Source organism: Mytilus galloprovincialis, chromosome 13, assembly GCF_965363235.1.
Source record: "Mytilus galloprovincialis chromosome 13, xbMytGall1.hap1.1, whole genome shotgun sequence".
Classification (NCBI taxonomy): Eukaryota; Metazoa; Mollusca; class Bivalvia; order Mytilida; family Mytilidae; genus Mytilus; species Mytilus galloprovincialis.
In genome coordinates this window covers 33,687,189-33,701,817 of record NC_134850.1, presented here as the reverse complement: position 1 = coordinate 33,701,817, position 14,629 = coordinate 33,687,189, and the positions used below count along the sequence as shown (strand labels likewise).

Sequence of the window (14,629 nt, the reverse complement as noted above, 5' to 3'; positions counted from 1 at the left end):
TGTAGTCGTATCCTATATAGCACTCCTTTCCATTAAAATGATTATATCTATGAGGTATGAAATGGTACCTACATATACCTATGTCCTTGTGTTATATTATGTAGTTAACACGTGAACTACCTGGTACAGGTGTTTTAACTATACCTGTTAAAACATCGGATTCCTTTGTCAACATAACTTGTATATTAAAACGATATGTATACTTTGTGGCGATTACATGTTCATGTCTTGTGATAGAATGTGAGGATTAAACTTTCGTAAATCAGGACAAAGACCTCGACCAAACCAAATCGTAAGTTAAAAAGTTGATATGATAAATAGGGGATACTTTCTACATTAATAAGATAAATACGTATACAATAGTATATAACTTTAAAATTTTAATCATTTAATAAGGTGATACTGATATTCTAAAAAAAAATGAAATTCTGTATTTTTTTTTACTATTTCCCCATTGGTTTCCATTTAAAAAATGGATTTACTATTTTTGACCATCGGTAAGCTATTGTTGCCTTTATTTTGTTATAAAACGGTCAATCATAATAAATGCACCTCCCAACGTCTTCAGGAGAATAACTATATATAACTTTATAGCTTTAGGTTCGAACCTACTTAAAAATTTACATCTAAAGGAATCAGGTGAAGTGCATACTTGATGTCTTGTTAATAGAATAGACTATTATTACGCTACCAGAGACAACAGACTTACATTTGAATTCCTAAATGGTTAGGATTTGCATTGTAGCACATGTTTAATTCAATAATAGTTGTTTTGAAAATTGAAGTAGTTAGTTTCTAGTTCTATATTCACATTTGTTTCTTTGTGGTGTTTGCATGGTTTACATCTTGTGTATCTACGGTTACTGTCCATATCCTAATGATAGGAAGATGTGAAAATCATCATCTTATTTTTATTTTTGCAAAACACAAATTATTTTTGTAAATGTATATTTGATTTTTGTCATCATATGATAAATATAACTATTCGATCGATTTCTTAGATTTTTATAATTGTTCATTTTATATACAAAATGACTTATGTTAAACGAAGAGTAATACATGCAGATATATTTCATTAATATCTTATTAATTTCTATTATGATGGACAGTAATTATGTGGAGTAATTGATGATTTTCTGTGTACATTTGACCCAGTTCTATTTCGAGTACATCATTTCGTCGGAATTTGCCATCATCAAAGACATGTAGTTCTTTAGTTCTATTTTTATCTTCGACTTTGTCAAATAAGTCCGTTAAGAGATGAATGAAGTTGTTATTTAATTGGCTTGAGGGAGGTGACAAAACACCATTATCTGTCAGTTAGACATCTGAAAATAAAACATCATTATCAATTAGGTATACTTGAATGAATCTTAAACTTATAGAGACTACATTTGTTTCACCTTTTGTTACCTGCTTTTGGTCGATGAACTCTTACAGTGTGTTGTCCATGATCACCACCTGTTTCTATCTTCAGTTGTTTGCTGACCAATTAGTTGTATCTTCCTTGAACCGAAAAACCTTGTACATAACCTTTCAAAATCCAGTTGTGTTGAATTCTTTAGCTAATATTGCTTATGTGTGCAACCAGAATTTGTAAAGTATATAAAATGTTAGGCTATAGTAAGATTTATCACTTGTGACTTTGTTGAACATTTGTTTATGATATTGTTCGGTGAGTTCTCAGTCGTACTTTTCACATTTTTCTAAAAACTGCTCTTTTCAATACGAAACACTGTCTTCCCATGTAAATGCTCGAATCGCCTCAGCACTTGCAATTTATGAATGCATTGGTCAACCCGATTAGGTTTCTCCTATGTTTTCACGAGGAAAACCGGGCAAATGCCATAATGGTATTCATCAAAAGACATCACCGTCATACAAACAAATCGACACTGCAAACAGCAGTACAAAAACACGATATAGATACAATAACTATCAAAAGGATTATATTTTTGTTAATGTTTAACGCCATATTTAGCACTTGGTTATATCGTGACGGTCAGTGTTATTGGTAAGGGTGACTGGAGTGTTCGAAAACTCGACCACTCATATCAGAAAGGGAAACAACAAACCAGTTATAGTCTGCAAACATATCATAGTTAGAACGATGTCGCAAGGAACGCGACAAGACACTCATTATATAGAAATCAAAAGATTGAGTAACATGAAACGGGATCTGACATAAGAAGCCCTAAAAGATAAATATGTCCTGCTCCATCTATTACAAGGATCATGTTCAGTCGTCACAACTAAGACACTTTGTTTCAATTTGCAACTTTCAAGATAAGCATATAAGTATATGAATCAAGACGTTCGACATGGCACCAAAATGGTATTTACGTTTTATAAACCATGTGTAAGTAGTGCAAAACGTCTGTTAATTAATATTTTTCATTACTGTTTTGTACTCAATGCTTCGTTTTATTTTGGTGTTTATGTTGAAGAACATCTAAGTATGTATGATTATAAATCAGTTGTGCATAAATGATTATTAATGCAGCCTGTTAGATAAAACATGGTATGCGTATATAGAGACGCCTTGTCATTATAAAGATTACCATAATCAAAGCATCGATTTCTGCAATAAAAGAAACATATATGTTTGTCCTCCTGAACCCTACCCTTGTGTGTAAGATAAACATCTAACCTATTGAAGAAGTAGTTCCACTGGGGATTCAATTATCTGTCATCATAATAGAGTTTACAATTATGTAGTGACATATTAATATCTTAATTATTTAACACAATGTAGGTACAATCAACAAATTACATGCATTTCGTTTGGGCATTTACCGTGAACTGGTTATTAGAGGTTCAAAGTATGACACTGTTCAAGGTTAAATGTAAGGTATAAGTGGATTATTGTTATTGAAAACACTATGGTCTAAGTAAGAAGCGTTAAGTTCAACACGAAATCACTTATTCATCATCTTATATACAATATGCATACTCCCATGAGAGAATGTTTATTGGTTTACTTATGAATGATTTTATGTTTTGGTCCTCGATGCTCTTCAACTGCGTACTTTTATTATCTTGTTTTTATTCGACCGTCACTGATGAGTCTTTTGTAGACGAAACGCGCGTATTGCGAAAATATAAAATTTCACTCCTAATATCTATGATGAGCATTATGAGTTTATGGTATTAATGTAGGTATATTCAAGTCACACTTTTTGCTGTTATATGTATTGTCTGGTCAATAGGTGCATAGACAGTTTGATTTTGAAGAAAAAGTGTCGCTAATAAAGACTTTTAGTATTGTTTTATATCAAATTGGTGTATCTGATTTACTTACTCTAAGATTCTGTGAAATACTCCCCGATAGTAAAAATATGAAAATAAAGCGTCATCGGCTATTTACAACCTTATATATGGATTGCACTCAAAATTATTCCACATGCTGTGTAGTTATACGTCCGGTCATTTTGTTTTCATTTAGATTTCTCTCTTTTTTGTGTTTTTGGTTTTCTGTGGAGGGATTCCCAACTTCTTCCATACATACTAATTTATTTGCATTTCATGTCTTTTCCAAACCAATTCTATTAATTCGAAAATATAGGAATGCTAATTTTTCAACTGTTAAACGTAGTCGTGCAGCCTGTTTTTGGTTTCTAAAGAATTGATGGTTGAGATTCAAGTATAATTCAATCAATGTCCGTCTCATAAACTACAGAACGAAAATCTGTCGATTGCTTTTTAGTTATGTAGTTCATTTGAGGATTTGTGGGTTGGCGAGACAAGATTTAAGCGTTTTCTGCATTTTGTTTCCTGTGGGATATTAAAGAAGAGTTGTTGTCAAAATGTCTTTGTCTGAACACAGAGGCGAGTATTGTTTATGAGGACTAGACTTGTCTGGATCTGTATCTGTTTCTGACAAACCTAATCATACGATTAACCAAAGTGTTTTCTGTTCATTTACTATAAGTCATCACTCAATATGTCTCAATTATAAATGATTTAAAATCAAGCCATATATATATCAAAATGCTGTGATCCTTATCATAAAATCTGGGTTATTTTTTCTGAGTTAAAAAATGTTGCCATTTTAAACTATAAGCTCATGGCAAAATCTTATTTCGTACAGACAGAATTTCGAAAATTCGAGTATAGCTGTCACTGTAGCGATGTGGTGCATATAATTACTAATTTTTCAGTACCTGCAAACTTCTACAATAGCACTCAATACTTCAGATCTATAATTATAACGGTGTAGTATACATGTAGTGTTTTGTATATCTGAAGTCAGGTGTTATGGACAGGTGTACCAGGTAGCCATAAAGTCTATTTACTTTTTGTGATATATGAGCCAAACTACTAAATAGGGGTAATCAAAAACGAATCTTTAACAAAGAGTATTTATGTATGATTAAAATAATCATACAAATTAAATTATCTTAGCATCCGTTACTACAAATTATTTTTTCTACTTATGTGTTATTGGACCACGAGCATCGTAGTATTTATCGACTTTTTAGTCGTGCATGTCAATTTATAAGTCTTAATCTTACAGTGCATTATCGATAAAGGAATGAAATAATGCCAACATGCAGGTAGGAATGTATTATTTCACATATTATTTTTTTAAGAACATACGTTAAAAAGGCAAACTGTGAACAATTGAAAAATATTTACGACAAAATTTAGGACAAATTGGCACAAACTGAATCGCTGTAAATGAGCTCAAATATAGGTGAGAAGGAAATGCGTGCATCCTTTTTTGTAGATGTCCCTAATGCTCTTCAACTTTGTGAATTTTTTTACGTTTGGCCTTTTTTTTATTTTTTAGTATCACTGATGAGTCTTTTTTCTGTCATACAAATTAAAAAGTCGATTAATGATGAGCTTATTAAAAACGTGTCTCAAAAGTTAAATTATTGATTATACCCATTTCTTGTGGATTTTCTAATGTTGTCTTTTTTTAACCTATAACAATTTTCGTTATGATTATCTTTAGAATGGTATTTTGTTAAGTATAAATCCCTTTAGATTGTTTTACTTTGTTTTGAATGTTCTCTACGCATTGTTAAGATTTGAATACTATCTAGTAAACTACTGGTGTCTCTAAAACTGTCGATTATCGCTGCCTTCTATATACTAGTACCTAAATGTCTTTGGTGGATAGTTATTGTGATAAAAAAAAGTCACAATTATCGTTTATTTTAACTGAAAATTACCCTGCAGTTAACTTTAAATTGCAATAAAACATGATTTCTACACGATTACTGGACGAAGAAATAATCGTTTTCGTTATACATTACAGTTCATATAGCGAAGTGCAAATTAGACTGGTATTGATATCAACAAGAATGAAAGCGATTTCTCTTCTAGGAATTAGTACCTCAAGGGCAAAAAGTCTTCGTTAAATCTTCTTATCGTTTGCGAACTTTATTACGATCTGAAGAAGCGCATATTTGAGTTTAAATTGTATAATATCAAATCTTTAAATCTATTTAAAAGTCTTCTTATCAAAAACAAGCCATCTAGAAGTGTTCAGGTCTATGGAGAGCAATTGTATTGTATTGATTCACTGACAAGCCTGAACGTGATGTATGACGAAACTTGGTCTTTACTTATGTTTATCTTATTTTTTACAAGATTCCTGTATATAGGAGATCAAAATACCCATATGAAGTAATCTTTTCGTAATAAGTTGTCTGTGTCTATTGATAAACTGTCAAATGTGTAAATCTTATATTAAAATTTGCGTCAGTGTTTTAAGCTTGAATAGAATTTATGATAGGATTTTTTATAAATGCATTAATCTTCCGCATATTTTGTATTCCACAAGAACGTGGATGGCAATCCAATATAGGTACTTATATTAGATTAAACATATGTGCAGATGTATGAGGGTGTGGATCGACAAATAATTTTGTATTTTACTTGTTGTTATTGCAAATTCAATTTTTATTCTTCAGAATAAATTCCAGCTGTGAAAAAAAGAAATTGCAATTTATTTCATTCGGAATCCTACAATGGGTATTCAGTTTCAATATACGATATCTATACTAATATTGATATTAACTTCTTTTAAATCAAGTCTTTTGTTGGTTACTGTAATGTGGTATTACATCAAACCACAATCATCGTTCGGTTTATATCATTGAGTCTCCTGTTCGTTGAAATTATTTCATAGCCGGCTACAAGCGTAATCGGTAGGTTGAAGGCTTAAAGTCTATGTCAATAAAGAAATGTGAATTTCATATTCATATTCTTTCCAATCAAATATGCTGATTATTTAAAGGTTTGTGGTTATCTCCAGGTACTCCTATCCCCTCGACCAATCTGGCCACCGTGCTTTAGCCAAGATCCCTAAAAGTGGTGTCAACAGCACCAATAATCAATCAATTATCCATCATTTAAAAAATAGGTATTTATCGATAAATCACCGATCATTTATATTTTTAATGGATTCGGGGACTTCTGTCAAAGAATTGCAATTTTCAATGTAAATAGCAAACTGATTATTCCATGCAGAGCAAAACTGATAAAAACAAGCTCGAAGAATCAAACAAACCAAGTGAACATTCAAAGAGGTCTTACCAGTTGATACGATATTCCCGGGCTTGTTTTTCCTATCATTATTTCCTTGATAGAGGATTGCTGCTCACAAGCATGTTATTAAACGAAGAGTTCCAAATGGTGAAGTTGAAATCATCCCTTCGTAAACTTTACGGACGCCATCACGAGTTGGTTAACCGTTATGGAATAACCGTTTCACAGATGATATCGGATATGTTCCTTGTGTCGTAACTGCAATACCCTTCGTTTTTAACGAATGTGACCTACCGGATTATACTTTTTACCGGATTTGTAATGACATAAGCAACACGACGGAGCCCACATGTGGAGCAGGATCTGATTACCCTTTCGGAGCACCTGAGATCACCTTCAGTTTTTGGTGGGGTTCGTGTTGCTTAGTCTTTAGTTTTCTGTTTTGTCTTCTGTACTATTATTTGTCTATTTTAGCCGTGGCGTTGTCAGTTTATTTTCAATCTATGAGTTTGGTTGTCCCTCTGGTATCTTTCGTCCCTCTTTTACACTAAACGAGAAAAGTGAAAATGTTACGGCTAGGACGACTCAGGTTTTACTCAGTTGTATTGTTGCTTTTTAAAAATGGAAAAGGGGGTATATATATGATATCTTCGAACAAAGATTTTTAACCGAACAGGTCTTCCTAATTCCGTGCCTTACCTTATAATGGAATTGTCAAACTGGTTGTTTTCTCAAAACAAGACCGTACGTCAGGACTATAAACTAAATGTCGTTTTGCTAATCAACCTTAAACTTAACAATTAAATTTTGACAGTGACTTTAATACGACAACCATAATCATGTTCATCGTAATGTTTAAAGGCGTGTAAGCATGTAGGGCATATTACAATAGCACAAAAACCTTTAAGATCAAGACCTGTCAACTATGAAAATATCTGTCACATATAATATATGTAACTTCTCAACTTCTTAGTTTCAAAGTTTGTTTGAAAGTAATATGGTGCTCTGTATTTACGACTGGACTATACGTTTTAGTTGGAACAGGAACTTTTCATTCTCGGCACAAATGGGTGCATGGTAAACATTCGTAATGTATTTGTATGTTTTTAAATGTTGTATCGGTGTTGTTGTATGCTTGGTATCATATTACCATACACTCTATGTCATTTTCATTCAATCTTTTTCGCTATGTCTATGTCTTCGTATCATTTATGATTGGCACATATTCATTTCCAAATTAATAAGAAGAAACTGTTTGTGAAAAATATACGCTAAATGTTTGATGTGGGAAATGGTAAAGAAACAGCTGTTTCGGTGTTAGCAATGAATTATATAGTATTACTATACAAATCTTTGATGTTAGCAACAAACTCGCGTGGTCAAACATTCACGTCATTAAAAAATTCTTGAATTAAATTATGAATACTTTTCGGTACATCGAAGGTCAAACGAAAGTAGGATGGGACCAGATGACAGCGTTGGACAAATGATTATTGTTTGTAATATTTCATATCCATAATGTTTTCTTTGTGGTCGTTTGTAACCTACATGGTCATCAAATATGGTACACAGTAGACTTATGGGATTATCGTCTGTTAGAACGTGATTTCAGTAAGCCGGAAATTATGGTCATTATAACATATGAAGGAACAAATCACGATTCTGTCTGAAGCTATTGATGTAGAATTGTAAGAAATAAGATTTAATTGATCGGGAGTCTTACCATCGCAATTCCAGATATATTTTTATGAAATAGATATTTATTGCATGATTTTTTGTTAGCTTTTATGCTTAAATCAACTGGTAACCTTTGATTAATTGATGGATTGATTAGTAGCTGCTTGGCGTCCAGTGGTAAACTTTTCATGCATATTCAAGACCATGTCATATTGTATTGATGAGATAAGAGGGATGAGCTACTTTGTACTAGTCTGTGTTGGGTTTATTATTTGAGTTGTGTCGAAACTCGAGTGCTAATTCACAATGTACCTTTCCGCAAAAATAAAATCCTCTCGCTCTTCTATCGAACAGACTCATCTTTGCTCTAACTACTAAAGCGTTGAGAGGTCTCAAATCCAATTAAAGTCCATGGTTTGAACCAGAATAAAATCGAACGTAAAAACCGAGGTAGTTGCATGGATTACAAATAAAATAGACATTTACTCAATGTGGTGTATAAGTGATAAATTACGAATTAGAATTACCGTAAAAAGTAATAATTTGATATAAGACATATGGTACTAATATTAAGTTTATGTTATTTTTTTTTGTAATTCTATCTAATAATATTTAACACATGGAACGAACGTTTGCATGTGCATATAAAAACGATAGCTATAAACTATGTAGACAGGTGCGGATCAAGTATTTTTGAAAAAGGATTAAAAAATATGACGGACCCCTGGCAATAAAAAGTTAGGAGTAAAATGTTCATGCTAGGTAAGGGGGTCCTTTCCATCCCTACCCCACCCCTAAATCCTTCTCTGATAGAGACCGATGTAAGTGCAGACGACACAAGCTCCATGAAGAGCATTCATTAGATTGTTTTTAGTTGAGACAAATTTTATAGAGATATATTGATAAATCGTTAAGAACTTAAAGGTAAAAATAGCAAAAGCTTTCTATTGAAGTTTCCAGATGATCAGAAGAGGCAAAAGATAGCAAAGGTATAATCAAGTCCATAAGTCGAAAACGAACTCAAAATTGACATGGCAAAAAAAACCCGAGAACTACCAAAAGACAAATTACAGTATACCAAACAAAGCATAGAAAACTTTAGACTGAGTAACACGAACCATCAGAAAGTCATATTGATAGCCTGTCATTTAAGGTCAATCCAAAATAATAAGTAGTTTAATATCGTGTTAAATTTACACAATCTCATTATTATACAACTATGAATGGTCCTTAGTTACAAGACTTCAAACAGTACTTTTTACATACTTGATTATATACAAGAAAATCACGGTCAATAGAGAAAAATGTAAAATATATCATCTAAGTGCAGTATATATTTGACAAATATATATAACGTCTCAATAAAAATGAATTGTTAATTGTTCATCGGATTGATATGTTATATTCTATTATATCAGTTCAGTTTACTTACAATTTCCCCCAGAGATTAAATTGTGAGAGGGGAAAGGCTCAATCTCTCAACGGTCCTCAAAAGAACAATATGCCTATACAAAAACGAACGTAATCGAGTCAGATTCCGTCGGGACAATTACTACTTTTGAAACTTCGCAAAAATTTAAATTAACATGATTAAAGCTGGAATTTAAATTGTATTTACCTATAGGTATATATGATGTAATGAAAGTGGATTTGTTTAACAATGTTAACAATAAGGGTACATTTGAAATGCGGCTTTCCAAGTAGGTATATATTCTTTACAGAATAATTTTAAATCAGGACAAAACTATTGCTTTTATCAAATTTTAATTGAATTGTCATCTTTAGAAAAACGAATCCAAATATTATATTTATTCGGGTCATATAACCCTTCCGAATGGCCCTGGTGGGTACCGTGATGTAACTTCGGATTTCAGCTTGGCGGCTGTGTATATTACTGAAGTATACCGCCGGTTCTAATAAGTACTTTGAAGTCTTTAGTAAATAGTTTTGATTTTAATTCAAACTTCTTTCCAGAAGTATTTATTTTGAAACTTATGTCGATGAATGAATTTTAAATGAGATTTCGAGATAGAATGGGTGTACTCGAAAAGACTATTAGCCTACAGGCTTATGTCCTAATTTGAAAATTAATTTAACCGAATGCTGAGACACGGTAAGCCAATACAGTGTGAATTGTTCCCTTTTCAAATAAATACTATTTTGGCCTTCGGTTGTTGTCTGCTCTATGGTCGGGTTGTTGTCGCTTTGACACATTCCCCATTTCCTTTCTCAATTGTATTGTCATATACGATAAAATATGCATAAAGTATTAAATTCATAAGTACCTAGTGAAGATGATTCTGGTAATTAAATAAATTGTGTTTTTCCTATATGATTCTGTGCAATTTTTTTCGGTCAATAGCCCCGCTTGAAAGGACTAGACTGCATAAAATAATCGGAGTATCACGGCTGAATTGTTAGGGTACTGTTCACACACATGCTTGTAATGTTATACTATATACCATTATGTGTGCATGTATTCTCCATTTCAATGCATCTCATTATTACATTATATCTTTTCTATATTAAATTTCGTTCGTATTTTTTCCTCGCTCAAAATTCAAACGTATTGTTATACGCAGTGTACTATTTAAACTGAACGAACTTCGTTCCGACTAAAGGCTTAATATCTCATTTTACAAAAGAATATCCAAGATAGTCATATGATACCGTGTTCATCTCTGCTGCAGGGATCGTGGGCGGTATCTAACCAAGAGACTGATCAAACTCATAAGTATAAATGATTGCATATAAATTATGCAAAATATTTCGAGAAACTGAAACAAGTTGGTAATTATGCATATATGAGTGTTACAGAAAAAAAGAACGTTTTTGTCGATGTTGACACATGAAACGATTCAGATCTTTCTTTCTTCCCAACAAAACTTCCTATATATATTATTACAGCATTATTTAAACCTCATCGGGTTTCGGTGTTGTTGTTGAAGACCGTACATTGACCTATAGTGGTTTACTTTTACAAATTGTGACTTTGATAGAGACTGGGTTGCCTCATTGGCACTCATACCACATCTTCTTATATCTATATACCACTGTCTCCGTCCTGGCATATTTTTTTTTATGTTTGACACAAACAAGATAAAAATACAAATTCGCACTTGAACGATTTTTTTGTCTTATTCTTTTTTGCTATTTGCCAAAAAAAAAATGAGACTACTATGTTGTGTTATAGTAGTCACTGGCAAAAAATGATGCTACTTGAATCACTTGACATAGATGTTTTACTTATATTTCGAATGTTCTTAATTATCACATATCAACATAATTTCGCCACATGTGCAGGAAGTTATATTCTGATAAATGCAGAACAAGTATTGGTGTGAAAACTAGGCAGAAAGGTCACCTGCAGAAAAGTACACTCAAGAGAATTGATTTTTTTTTTTTTTTTGGAGACGCAAGTTTTCATAATTCTGGTATACGCTCGTTCTGAGTAAAAACGCACACTATTTACCTAACGAACTACTAGTAATTATTGATGTTTCTTGAACGTTCAGTGGCAAATATTTCATTTATATTCAGGCTAAAAAAAATATAACACGATGAACCTTTAAAACGGTATAGTATCATTCAAGGGTACGTTATGGCCATTTCGATCTTCCCGAATGGAAACCTATTGTCTAATATCAAAAGGATATACAATACTTGTTATTTTTCAATCTCTTTCAAAGGATTAGTCAACTTAGGATAATCCAGATTTCTAGCAACTTGACTCTTTAATGTCATATTAAATTCATCAAATTTGTGTAATTCAAGTGTGCTTAGCCTAATCTGATTTAACGGTTTGTATATTACCGTGCCAAATCTGAACCTTCTTTGTTGTTTATTATGTGGGATTTTTGTGTACAGATACTACCCAAAGGGCAACTGGGAAATCCCTTCCTTCAGTTGTGATCTTAATTGCATGTCCTTCTTTCTCAAATTGTCCCCATTTGAACCGGGTTGCTTCATTGTTAAGTTCGAGTTACATGTATCTGCATATCTTCTTGGTCCTTCGATTACAAGTTCAATTTATAAACAACTAATAAACTCTTATGCACCTTTCTATATTTTCAGTTTTCATCTCGGTAATAATCTTTATTTAAAGTTTACAAGCAACCATAATTTAATTATAAAATAGATTTGACACAGGAGGCCATTTTGCCTTTATTGTAGTAAATAAACTTAACAAGCTCTTAGATTGCACTTCTATATGGTTAAAGTTGAACCTAGATACGTTTGTGTCTTCTGGTTAAGCAGAGGCGGATTCGGCGGGGGGAGGGGTCCCGGGTGGTCGCCCCTCCTTTTTGTTGGAGAAATTTGTCTCCTCTTAGACAGTCAGTGTCCTTGGTTTTTCAAACTTCTTGAGTTTAGAAGTTCTTATAGTGAACGTTAACCAAAAAATGCACAATGATCGCAATTGCGTATACATTGTTCGCACAGCAATCCGATATGAAATGACTAATTAACATCTATTTCAAGACAAATTCACAATTGATTGAAGGCAAGATGGTCGTCCATGTCAATTGTTTTTAACGTTGCTTTTTTTTATTTTGAAATCTCTAGCTATGCTTCCAATTTATAAGAAATATATTAAAGTCCTTTTGAACTTATTTTTGTTTTATGTTAATATTTATCATAAAAATATTATTTATGATTTTGTTTTAGTGAATTGACAGATATGCTTTTTACAGTTGACTCCTATCATAGGTGTGCTTGAATACAAATTACAATTTAATTTGGGAGGTTCTCTATTAATAAACTATATAAATAAGTGTTTATAGAAAAACAAAGGTATAAAAAGCATTTTTATGAAATAAATTAATGTCCATTCACGCCTTAATCATTCATTTCGATCAAAAATTACATAAGTTATCTATCTGTTTATAGATATAAACTGCTATATATATAAGAAAGAAATAACTGCATAAGAAATTAACAGATGACAATTAACACAATGGCTTATTGTCACAATAAAGGTAATCAAATCAATTCATTTTCCCCTAAGATTTAATTCCAACCTCTACTCATTCTCAATGTATTTTATATTTGCATGAAATTGTTTTTTTGGTCCTTTCTTTCAAAAAAATATTATTTGTGTGTTTTGACAAGACTAGACCCTGAATATACCAATCACTCAAAATATTTGTGACTGACAGACTTAATTAATTAACAGGTACATTGACAAATATATAGATCAAAAGCCACCAGGTAGACAGTCATTTCCTAATCAATCATCTATCTTTTGTTTCCTTTTAATTACAGGTGTGAACAGGTAAAAACAAGGAATATTAATTGGATTTTGTGAAAAGACTATTATTTGTGTTTAGGACTGAGATATTTCATTCAAGAATTGTTGACCTTGCATCGAAGGAGATAACTTGGATTTATAAACCACCCAAAGATGGGATGCTAAAGGTATAATTTTCATCTTCCTTTTTTATATTTTGAGTTATTGCTAAAAGAGAAAAGTGATTTAATCAACAGGGATTTAGAATTTTTTTAATTCAGTATTTTTCTGTAACTGGAATTATTTTAATTGCTAGAATTGGTTTGCATTTGTCATTTACAGGCCTTTTCTAATGCTTTTGCTATGATATATAGGTTTTCTCATTGTTGAAGGCTGTATAATGACCTATAGTTTCTAATTTCTACGTCATTGGGTTTCTTGCATCTGAAGAATTGTTTCATTTGCAATCAAACCACATTTTCTTATTTTTACATTATTGTACTTTTCTATGATTGAGTAAAAATTGCTCAACATCAAAAGAGACATCAATGGCAGTGAAATCGAAATTTGCAATCAGAATCCCTTATTTTTATACATCATTATGTATACTATTTAAGCAAACAAGTAATTTCCTTTTTAAACCAGACAAAAGATCCATCATTTAAAACAATATTATTTATATATAGACAGAATAATCATATAAATGCAGTTTTACCCTAATAAAACACACCTGTGTCTACTAAAAGTGATAGAGAACTTTTCTGCATGATCTTTGGGTCTTAATACCATTAATATTGTGATACATCTGTTGCATTAAATACAACATCAGTATAGTTTTTAGCAAGTAATACTTTTTTAATTTGATCATTTTTCTCAAAGCCAAAGGTGTGAAAATTATAACTTATGGTCTGGATGGGGGTCCCACATTTCTGTATTCTATTTTTGTTTACCATTTTTATCTCTTCTTTATTTAATATGCCCATTATTTTCAATTCTTAGTATCAAAATACAATTTTTTTCTCTTTTTTATTATTTTTTGCCTATTTTTCTCTTTTCTTTTTATTTTGGTCCATTTTTTTAAAATCTGAAATTTTGGTCAAATATTCTTTTTTCTATCAACCCCTTCTAGATCCTAACAACTTTAAAAAAAATTTCATTTAAAAATATAATAATGTTTTCCATAAGGATAATCTTATACAATATCCAATAATTTATGTTTTCTTA

At 31.7% G+C, this 14,629-nt stretch overlaps 1 protein-coding gene across 3 annotated transcripts in view; it reads left to right on the top strand.

Moving 5' to 3' along the window:
• LOC143056911 (D-glucuronyl C5-epimerase-like) overlaps nt 1–14,629 on the top strand; it is an 84,290-nt gene that overhangs the window by 21,410 nt on the left and 48,251 nt on the right. For 2 of the 3 annotated variants that reach the window (XM_076230097.1, XM_076230098.1), the window contains exon 2: nt 13,441–13,593. The gene's annotated coding sequence lies outside the window, so the exon portion shown is untranslated. Of the gene's footprint in view, nt 1–139; nt 293–13,440; nt 13,594–14,629 lie in introns of those variants that run through there. The other variant, XM_076230096.1, reaches the window with a different exon arrangement.